The sequence below is a fragment of the Lactuca serriola genome, chromosome 3, assembly GCF_051521515.1.
Source record: "Lactuca serriola cultivar US96UC23 chromosome 3, Lser_US96UC23_V15, whole genome shotgun sequence".
In the NCBI taxonomy this organism is placed as follows: Eukaryota; Viridiplantae; Streptophyta; class Magnoliopsida; order Asterales; family Asteraceae; genus Lactuca; species Lactuca serriola.
Window position 1 is genome coordinate 77506536 of NC_136410.1, and position 12259 is coordinate 77518794.

The window sequence follows — 12259 nt, forward strand, 5'->3', positions numbered from 1 at the left end:
TTGGTGGGAGTCAGTGGGTGACTCGTTGGGAGCCTCAGCTATCGAGGCTATGACCTGGTCGGACTTTATGACCAGGTTCAGGGCAGAGTTTGCACCAGCTATCGAGCTTCAGCAGCTGGCCAGGGAGTTTTTGGACATGAGACAGACGACGGAGACTATGGCAGAGATCACCGCCAAGTTCCGGGAGAGGGCTTTGTTGGTGCCCTAGTATGCTGGTGACGAGGATATGAGGAGGACCCGTTATCATGATATGCTACGAGCTGACATTCGGGAGCATGTTAGCTTTTCAGCTTGCCCTACCCTGGAGTCCATGATCACCAGGGCAAGGGAAAGGGAGATTGATTTAGAGCACATTCGGAAGAGGAAGGCAGAGGCGGGGCAGGTGGTTGGGGCTTTAGGAAAGAAGCCCAGAGGATCAGATGGGAGGCCGAAAGGCCAAGGAGGACCCGACCGTTGCGGGAAATGCGGCAGGACGCATGAGGGAGCATGTAGGATGGGATCAGCAGGCTGCTACAAGTGCGGCAAGGCAGGGCACTTTAGCAAGGTTTGTACTACTCCAGTTTCGGCTATTCAGACGTCTGAGTTGCTGTGTTTCCACTGCAACCAGAGGGGCCACAAGAAGGCCAATTGCCCCCAGTTGACAGTTTCAGCGCCGGTGAAGGCGCCATCTCCAACGACCCTGCGGATCACGGATGGCCGGCAGGGCAAGGCAGAGGCTCAGGTGGTGAGGAGCCGAGCATTCCAGTTGACTACCGAGGAGGCACGCGCCGCACCCGATGTGGTGACGGGTATGATTCTCTCCCTCTATCTTATTTTTATGATGTTATGTTATTGATATGTGCTCCGTATGTATATGTATGCATTAGGATCGTTCCATGTGAACGGCCTTCCAGTTCAGGTGTTGTTCGACTCGGGTGCGTCCCGATCATTTGTTTCTCTTGTGCTTAGCAAGAAGTTTCATTAGTCATCGGGCGAGTTAGACTGCCCTTTGGATGTGGAGATTGCTGACGATCGATCGGTGCGAGCATCGATGGTATTTCGAGATTGCGTGCTGCGTTTGTTTGAGGAGCGCTACTTGGTAGACTTGGTTCCCATTCCGTTGCGCGTGAACAAGGTGATTATTGGCATGGATTGGTTGAGCCCTAATGGGGCGGTGATAGATTGCATGCATTTTATCATCATCCCAAGGTATGTGTTCAGTACTGCATGTTAAGAAGGTTGAAGTTTTATTTCTTAATAGTTCTTTGAAAAATTGCATTTGCAGGTGCAAGAACAAAAGAACTACCTATATAAGTATGAAGTTTAGCTGCTTCAAGAAGTTGGGACTTGACTTTGATATACTTATTGAAGGATGGGACACAAGCTAGTAAAATATAGTGTCAAGTTAGAACTTATGAGAATGTAAATTGGTGTGTGTATCATCTTCATGTATTCACTATGAATAGAAAGGGTTCAATCCGCAGTGACACCCTAATATTCAGATATTTGGAATGAATAATATACTAATGTGAAATTCAATCGTCACGACATTTCATTTATGCATCAATTTTGTTGTTGTTATGTTTCATTTTAAGTTAATCAAGACTACACTTAAATGGGGGAGGTTTGTTGGTGATTTTGATCATCAATGTTATTTAAGTGTAATGAGATTACTTTGTGTTGACCAAAAATGATCTTGATAAATATTAAACAAGTAAGGAAGGTGTGGAGTACACACTTGTTTGAGTTTGATCAAGTTTCAAAGTACACTGTCATTTAGGGACGAAGCCCCTGAACGAACGGGGGTCCGGGGGCAGCGCCCCTGGGAGTGGGGTCCAAGGGGCGGAGCCCCTGGCTGGGATCGAGTCTTATCCAATTGAAGATTTGGGAGTACCGCCAAATACTTCGATTTGAAAGTGATAATCACAATTCTCAGAATTTCCAAGCCTTTCTACACCCAAATTTCTAACACACACACACCCCTCTTTTGCATCTAGAGTTTTAGTTCAATTTTTTATCCTCATCTCTCTCTCTCTCTCACTCTCAATTTGAAGAGCTCATAAAAGTTCCTTTTGCCGAATCTTCCACACCATGCATTTTGCTGCCCCTTGCCTTCATCTTCTTTCAAAATACTCCCATCTCTGAATTATCTCGATGAATATCGTTGGCCCGCTCACATATTTACAAACAACAATCACAAATTCTAGGAATTGATCAATTTGTAAGTTAGGAATCTGTATTATTAAATCTGCTAACAATGAATTTAAGAAAATTGATGAGTTCAAGAGTATTGTTGAAGAAGAGAATACCTGTCACCCACAAGCTTCGTGAAGATCTGAAGCAGAGTCCCCTGATCATCTTTATCAACTGAAGATGTTAATGTAGCATCGTGGGAGACGCTGGAGGAGAAAGCAATTTCAGCATCTTAGACTTCAATGGCGATTGAGCGGACTGTGAGGTCGTGTGAGGCGATGAAGTTACAACAGTCGGTGTAGGAAAATGTTGTGATATGGAGGCGATGAAGCAGAAGAAAAGTCGGGTGGTGTTGGTGGCGTTAGACATAGGATTTGCTTGGATGTAGTTGTTAAAGCCATTAGGGATTCTTAACGGGAATGGAGAAGTCGACGTCTTTTATATGAATGTGTGTGTGTGTGTGTGAGAGAGAGAGTATAGGTGGTGTGAGTGGGTTACTTTTTTTTATTTAAAGATTTCTCTAAATAATAAGGAAATAAATAAAGAAGAGTAAAAAAATCCAAAAAAATAAAATTAAAGGGTATACTAGTCTTTCCAAGTCGTTCAACAACTAAAACCACATAAATTACTTAATTTTGGATCTTCTGTGCAAGTTGAAAACCTTTTGGACCCTCCATATTTTTTTGACTGCCATGGGGGACCAATCTTACAGTTTTGTCTATATAGAAGTAAGTTCAAATAAACATTAAATAATGTTAAAACGTAAAAACACTATGATTATGTTATTATTCTATAATGAATGTTGTATATACGTGTATTATTGAAATAATTTTAATGTCATCTATTAATTGCTGAACAATGACATAAAGCTATGGATACAACAAAAACTAATGTTTTTACATTTTCACACTATTTATAGTTTTTATTTGAACCATCATCTCTCTCTCTCTCTCTCTCTCTCTATATATAATAATAATAATAAATTAATGCATATATGGACTCACCCATGTTTATTATAAACGTAAGTTGCATAGTTATTTACACATGTTTTATCCTAACTACCTTCTAATCATTTTATGTGCTTAAACTCATGGACTCTCCAACTTTCCATTGACGTGTGTGATATGTATTCCAAGTAGGATATTCTTGAAAGAAGAGACGATACTTGATGTATATAGGAGATACATAGTGTTAAGTTATATCATTTTTTTTTTCATTTTTTTTTGAAACACCAAACCACAAATATATTAAAACTCTAGCAAGACACCTGAGGAAAAGAAAGAAAAATCTTACAACTTGTTAAGAGGGAATTGCATCCAAAAATTCAAATTAAAAGTAAACTTTCTATATCTACTACTAATCCAAGAAAATAATATTGTCTTATAGAGTCAACAATACTATCATTTCTCATCTTTCTGCCTTCGAAAACTATATCGTTACGAAACCTCCATAAGTACCAAAGAGTTGTGTTAACCACCGCATCTATCACTCTTCTTTTATTGGCGCTTCCTCTAATCGCATCAATTAAATTAATTAAACCATTAATGCAATCAAAGGAGATACGTTGAATGTCTAACCATTTGAAAATTGCATCCCAAGTTCTGGCAGGCACCTTACATTTAGTGAACAAGTGATCCAGTTGCTCTACTTCCAAGTTATAAATCGGGCATAAAGTACTTGGAATATCAATGCCACGATGATCGAGATTACTCCTTGTCGGCAATCTATTTAAGCGAATTCTCCACACAAGAATATTAACTTTCCGGGGGACAAACCCATTCCATCTGGTGGGATTAGGAACAGTTGGCAAAATTTTTTGATCGATCCACCTTCTAGTATCTGCTACAGTAAAAACCTAATTTTTCCAATATTCCACATCCAACTATCACCTTTATCTATCATATGAACATCTGAAAGAACATTAAATAAATCAACAAATTGAGTGTTTCACTCCTTTCCCCTAACATGACGACGCCAACACCAAGTCCAACCATCATTCAACTTTCTATCCCGAACCTAACAGTTTGGCTCCGTCTCTAAACAAAAAAAGATGAGGAAACCGAGAACATAATAATTGGACACTAATCCAAAGATCATTCCAAAATTGAATATTAGACCGGTTCCCAAGTATTCTTTTTAACATGTCAGTCGGAACAATATCTTTTTCCTTCAACTGATTACACGAAGCGACAATTTTAGCACAAGGAGGATACCCATGAGTTATATTTGTACCCAGCTCGAAACCTCCTTTAACTCCACAAATAACTTTTATAACCTTAACCCATAGTAGATCATTACATGTCAAAAAACGCTATCTCCATTTTTGAAGGAGAGTAAAACTAAAAGCCATTAAACTTCTGATATTTAGCCCCCCCACCCCCCCCCCCCCAACATAAGAATAAGCGACTTGTAATAAATTCCCAAAGCACGTAATATAGATTTAATTAAAACTGACCTTCCTCCAATAGAAAGAGTAGAAACTTTCTAACCCGACATCTTCCTCTTATTTTTTTTTCCAAAATAGGCTTCCAAGTATTCACCATGTTCATTTTTTGACCGACCGGAAGACCCAAGTAAGTGAAAGGTAATTTTCCCGGTTTACATCTCACAATTTTCAAGTACTTAACCACTTCATCCCGCTTAACACCAATACCAACAATATTAGATTTTTCCAAGCTAATCTTCAAACCAGAGACTAAATAGAAACAATGGAGAATTGCAACCATATTAATCATGTTAGCCTTATTCCAATCTCCAAGGATAATCACTGTTGGATTAGGTGTCTAAGCCTATAACTATAATTGGTATAAATCTTGGACTCAGTTTCCCTCTTTTTCCAAATCTGATAAGTCCCTTCCATGGCGAGACTTTGAGAAACACCAAATCTCCAAATTCAAAATTCATTGACCGTCACTTTTTGTTAGCATAGCTCTTTTGATGATCTTGAGCTGCTAACATCCTGTCTCTTATAGCCTTTAACTTTTTAGCAGTCCGATGGACAACCTTAGGACCCATAAACTGCTTTTCTCTAGCTTCAAGCCAACAAGACGACATATTAAAATTTTGTCCATAAAAGGCTTTATAAGGTGCCATATTAATGCTTGAATGATAACTATTGTTGTAGGAAAACTCTAGTAGGGGTAGATGCTCATCCCAATTACCTTGAAATTCTATGGTACATGCTCTCAACATATCTTCTAGTGTTTGAATTGTCCTTGCACCCTGACCATAAGTTTGTGGATGGTAGGTTGTACTCAAACACTATGGGATTAAGTGTCTAAGCCCATAACTATAATTTGTATACACTTGAACTGATAGTAGCATAGTCCTTTTGGGTTGTCTTCACTCTTGCAACTTGACAGGATGATTTTTTTAGAGAAATTGAATTTATTGTTTGGAATAATAAATTGATATAAATAATTTATTAGTATGTTATGAAAATAATATATTAATTGGAAATCATGTTATTTAATTAATATTTAAACAAAAATTAATTTGGAATTAATTTTGGGATTAAAGGAATTAATTAAAAGTACATGGGCTGTTTTGCAATTAATTGATAGTTGTGAAATAGGGCTCTTGGACTCCTTAGATGGGAGTAGATGAAAATTATAGGGAGGCCCTATAACTTTTCGTCCTAGGCCTTCTAGATGTGGAGTCCATGGGCTGCTTAGGCCTTAAGCAGAAAATTAGGGTTTCCACCTGCAAACCCTAGCTTTGGGACTAAGCAACCTCTAGTTTAAAAGGAGCCTAACCCTTGGGATTTTTGGCAACCTCCTAAGAACCTTAGAAGAGCCAAATTTCTAAGTGCAATCCCTCCTCTCTCCTCTCATCCTCTTTCAAATACTGTTTGTAAGCCATTAGAGGTGTCATATTTGAGGCACTTACTTTCAAGAGTTCAAGATCTACAAGGGTTAATTGTTATTACTACATATTATTATGTTAATTTTTATTATATAGATTCATATTAGGGTTTCTCCTTTGTATTCAAGTTTGCATGTTCAACTAGTGAAAACCTAGATCCAAAGCATTAGGGTTGCATGAACACATAAGATTTGTAGTTATACTCAAAACCCATCAGTGGTATTAGAGCCTAAGATGTTTTTCAGTTGAATATGATGCAATTGTAAATTGTTCAAAGGAGAAGGGAGCAGAATCGCCATTCTGTTCATAGAACTCGACGAGTGCATTGCACAGATTCGACGAGTTGGTCTGCCAGATCCCTGATTTTTTGATTTTGATATCTGTTATCTCGGCTTGATTAAGATTATAACCTTAATTCGTTTTTCTGCCTAAATTGAATTTTTAATAAAGGTAATTGTATATCCTTATCAAAATTCATGATTTTGTTAAATTTTTAGATAAAGATCAAATTAATTGTTAATTTAATTATTAAAGATTTAACATAGTATTTTTGAAAAGTGTTAAAAATACGCCATTTGGTTTTATAATTTAAAATTTTATTAAATAGTTTAATTTTGAAATCTTAAATTTACAACCCTAGTATTTTAAAAGTTTAAAATACACCTTTATATATATATATATATATATATATATATATATATATATATATATATATATATATATATATATATATAAACGAAAGGTCAGTCTTACGGTTAGTAGGCCTCATTCACGAAGCTAGTCTATAAGGGGAGTTTAAGGAAACAACCTATAAAATGACCACCATTGGGTATCCACTCTTACCCATTGCTCTCTTGACTATTGGAGGTTCGTTAGCCGAACATGTTTGATAGGACATTAAACTCTCATTAATAAGTATAATGAAGTAAATAAAGTAACTACATGTTTTCATAAAAATTCCCAATATTAGTGACTTTAGGAAATTGTAAATTTGATGCTAATCCATGAAATTGCACATTGGGCTTTATACAAGTCGTTAGTGGAGCGTGTGTGGTTAAGCGACATACTAATATGGACTAATAAAGGGTGGCAATGGGTAGATCGTAAATTATTATTGGTCAATAGAGCGTGTGTGGTTAACCGACACATTAATTAGGTGATAAATGACATCGATAGTACCAAACTAATTTGCATGGTTATTCACACCTCGTTTGTGATCCTCGGTATCCCAATCTCAAATGAAAAGGGCATAATCGAGATTAAACATGCCATTGAATATTTCAATGAATCTCAAAAGATCTAGGAATTTCATTTTAAAACCTAATTCATTTAAATTTCGTTTTTCGTGGTAAAATTGGTAAATCGTCATTTACCTACCTTCAAATAATTTACAATTGGATTACGACATCCTTTTTCTGAATTGTGAATTATTGTATTGGATCCTAGCCTTAATATTCCATTTGGGTGTTATATTAAGGATTTCTTATCTAATCAAAAACTTGTCTTTCTTCTTTTTTAGATGTCAACCTCAAACAACGCTTTCAGTTCCTCCAACAACATCTTTGCGAACACCTTCTCGCTCTTGAGCATTTGTGCCAAGGTCACATTTGATGTCTCCAACTTTAATGATTGGATGCACAACATTAGGATGGCCTTGCGATTCGAGGACAAGGATTATGTCCTCAACAAAGAGCTGAACGAGATAGATGAAACAAAATCTACTCCTGAAGAAACAGCTGAGTATAAGGCTCACTGGAAAGACGCGGCCAAAGTGTCGTATGTTGGCCACTATGACTCTTGAGCTGCATCGGTTTTATGAGGACTATTAGCCTTATGAGATGTGCAACGAATTGATGGAGAAGTACCATCAAAGAGCACATCAAGAAAGGTATGAGATAGTCAAGTCACTTATAACCACCAAGATGAAGGACAGAGTGTCCGTCACGACCCACCTGCAACGTATGCAACGATATGTTGATCATATCTTGAAGCTTAATGTGAACTTTGATGAGGAATTGGATATTGACATAGTCTTGCACTCATTTCCTTCTTATTATGATCAGTTCAAAATGAATTATCATTTGAAAAAAAGAGGAAGTCACGTTGAGGCAGCTTCAAAGCTTGTTGAGAATCGCTGAAAGTGGATTGAAAGTAAAAAGTATTGAATCCACTCCTACTGTTGTTGCTCTTGTCTTGGCCATTGGGCAAGGGAAGGGGGAAGAAGAGGAAAGCTCCCCTTAAACAGAACTGGAAAGGAAAGTCTCAAGCCGGGTCGTCCAATAGTGGCCTTAAAGGCAAATCTAGTTCTGAAGCTCCTCCCGCCACCGATCCCAAAGAGGCTACCTGATTCCACTTCCATGAAAAGGGGCATTAGAAGAGAAGATGCCCCAAGTACTTGCAAGATATAAAGGATGGCAAGATCAAGACTACCTCAGTAGGTATTTACAATATTCAATCTAAAAACTTATCGCATTCTAATTCTTGGGTCCTTGATACAGGATGTGGTTTTCACATTTGCTCTGACTTGCAGGGACTAAGAAGAAGTGAGGATGTGGAGCATGGGAAGATGAACCTAATTATGGGAAATAGGAGATCGTTGCCTGTTACCAAGATTGGGGTTTACTCTGTAGTTCTTAGTAGTGAGTTATGTTTAGATTTAAATAATTATTGCTACTCGTAAGAAATGACAAGGAATATTATTTATTTTCATGGTTTGTACAGACAAGGTTTTAGATATTCTTTTAATGATGAGAATGGTTCTATTAATGCTTATTATAATGGTGTATTTTATTTTGAAGCATTACCTTGTGATGGTGTATATGAAACCGTGATGGTTGTAGACAATTTAGGAAATAGTGTGTTACAAATTGATGCGCCCAATGGTTTAGACAAAGCATGCTTGTGGCATTGTCATCTTGGACATGTCAACAAGAAGCGCATTGCCCAACTCCAAAAGAATGGAGTGTTGGAATCAATGTTTTAAAAACCGGTTTTTTAATTGAACTAGTGTGGTGACCGGTTTCCGATTCAACCGGTTTAACTAGTTCGACTGTTGGGTTAACCGGTTTCTATAATTTTCATAATTTTTACTATTTTACTACACATATATATATATATATATATATATATATATATATATATATATATAAATCATGAATTTGATGTTTACAATTTCAAATATTAAAAATACGCATAAAAAATAAGTTGTAGATCAATCCAAATGTATTAAAATAAAACATAACCATAAGTTTTACATCAATCTATATACATAAAAAAGAAAATAAAGTATGATATCGTAATAAAATACAGTTTTAGATGAATACAAACACATCAAAAAACTTATAACATTTACCATATGTTTTTATTTAGAGAAAACTAAATAGATTTGGAAAAAATTACTAAAGTTTATTATGCAAATGGTTCTGTTTCATGTGTTTTATTCGGTTTAACCGGTTCAACCGGGTTTTTCTAAAAACTGGCCGGTTCAATCCGGTTCAGAAATCAACGTAAAACCGGTGATAGTTGAACTGCTCACTCTCTCGGTTCCCGGTCCAACCGGTTCGACCGGCCGGTTCAAACCGGTTTTTAAAACATTGGTTGGAATCATTTGACTTTAGGTCAGATGATACATGCGAGTCTTGTTTGCTTGAATAAGCTTTCATGGGTTTATGTGAAAGAGGTGAGGGATTGTTGGATCTCATACACACGGATGTGTGTGGGACCTTCAGATCCACCACAAGGGATACAAATCGATTTTATGTGACTTTTACGGATGATTATACTAGATATGGATATATCTACTTAATCAAGCATAAGTCAGAAACCTTTGAAAATTTCAAAGAGTTCAAACATGAAGTCGAGAGTCAATTAGGCAGGAAGATCAAGATGTTTAGATCCGATAGGGGTAGTGAGTATCTTAGTATCAAGTTCCACAACTACCTCAATGAATGTGGAATTGTTTCACAATTGACACCTCCTAGGATACCACGACTTAATGGTGTGGCTGAGAGGCGTAATCGAACCTTGTTGGACATGGTTCGTTCCAAGATGAATCGAGCTTCGCTTCTAATATCGTTTTGGGGGTATGCCTTGGAGATTGCCGCCCATATTCTTAATCTACTCCCAAAAAAGAAGGTTGCCAAAACACCTCACGAGATGTGGACAGGGAAGGTTCCCTCGTTGGCACATATCAAGGTTTGGGGCTGTGAAACTTTAGTTAGACGAGAGACTCACGACAAGCGTGGAACTCAAAGTGAGCGATGTATTTTCATCGGCTACCCACAGAAGTCCTTTGGATACTTGTCTTATAGACCTAGTGAAAACGTGGTCTTCATAGTACGAAGGGGAGTGTTTCATGAGAGAGAGCTCATATGAAAAGAGGACAGTGAGAACACATTTGATCTAGAAGAAATTCAAGAGTTAAGTGATGAAGGAACCTCTAACACTAGCGCTCAACCCGAGGAATAAATTTTTGTTGAACCAATTGACGAGTTATTACCTCTTAGACATTCTAGTAGAGTTAGTGTTCCGCATGTGTTGTATGGTTTCCATATAACTACAGAAGGTGATATGTTTATCAGTGATAACACACTGGTAAATTTGGATGAACCTGCTAACTACAAGGAAGTCATCGTGGGCCCTGAGTCTGCCAAGTGGAAAGAGGCAATGGACAGCGAGATCAAGTCCATGTGTGACAAACAAGTTTGGAATTTGGTTGACAATGTACCAGGTTGTAAGACAGTTGGGTGCAAATGGATCTTCAAGAAGAAGACCGACATGGATGGAAAGGTACAAATGTTCAAGGCTTGACTGGTTTCAAAGGGTCAAACCCTAGGGGTTGACTATGATGAGACCTTCTCACCAGTAGCTAAGATTAAATTTATTAGGACTGTCATGAATTGGCTTGTAGATTGTCTAAGTAAGTAGTGAATTAAGACTGCCATGAATTGGCTTGTAGATTGTCAAGTGTTTAGACATAGCAATGGTTTGCTGCAATGTTCATGAGTACTTTTGAAATGCGGATTTAAGTATTGGATTAAACCCACGCTCATAGAACTGTTTCATGGAATTTATCACGGGTAATTATGCGATGATAATATCGTATAATCTTTAAACCGAGATATATGAGTTGTTGTTTACGAGTTGGTTGTGCATTGATAATGCGTAAACGCATCAGTAACTTGATGTTATAAAGCGCATTGTTGTGTACGATTTGATGAGTAAATAGTACAAGCATATAAGTCAAAATTTATCTGTTCCTTTTGCCCTAAGGGGAAAAGCAATATATTGGGCCCCTCGATGATTTGGTGTTGACTTATGTGTCGGGCCCGGTCAGGAAAAAATTGATGTGTTCAATTAAGTTCTCTGCCATTACAAATCAGAAATCGGGAAACAACTGTTGGACAATGAGAATGATTCTGTTCCATTTCATTTGTCTACATGATATCTTGCAGAACGGAGGATTATATGATCCCTTATATTAGGACACGTTACTGACTAGGCCAGATTTCGTCAACGACTTTTGAAAGCTACAATATGTTGGTCAATTTTTGAAGTTATACTTGCAACTATAGTTATTAATACTTATCCAAGTGGGAGACTGTTGGATTAGGTGTCTATGCCTATAAGTATAATTGGTATATACTTGAATTGATAGTAGCATAGTCCTTTTGGGTTGCCTTCACTCTTGCAACTTGACAGGATGACTTTTGGGGAGAAGTTGAATTTATTGTTTGGAATAATAAATTGATATAAGTAATGTTGTTAGGCGTGTCAAACCCAACAAATAAAGGGGTACGATATACTCCAAAATAATCCCACTATATTGCACTAAAAGGTAGTACAAGGCAAGCATGGTCGATCCACAGAGACACGGGATAATTAGTCTATACCTCTTTGCACAAGGTACTATAATCACCAACAGTAACAAGGGGGGGGGGGGTTTAGATTGCAATGACTAAAAAACAAATTAAAAACACACGCAATCAGCTAAATGAGAGAATTAGATTCAGATTGTGTAAGGACTCCAACTTCATGTATGAAAACTTAGCAATGTGACTCAAAGATGACACAATATTCGTTCAATTCTATCTAAGTTGGTACTTGAAAGTGCTAAAAAGCTCTAACACTTCCCATTCACCATATTAATTAACCAAAACAAGCTCTTTGATTAACCCTAACCTTATTAACCTAATCTAAACAAGCTCTTAGAATTATATTATAA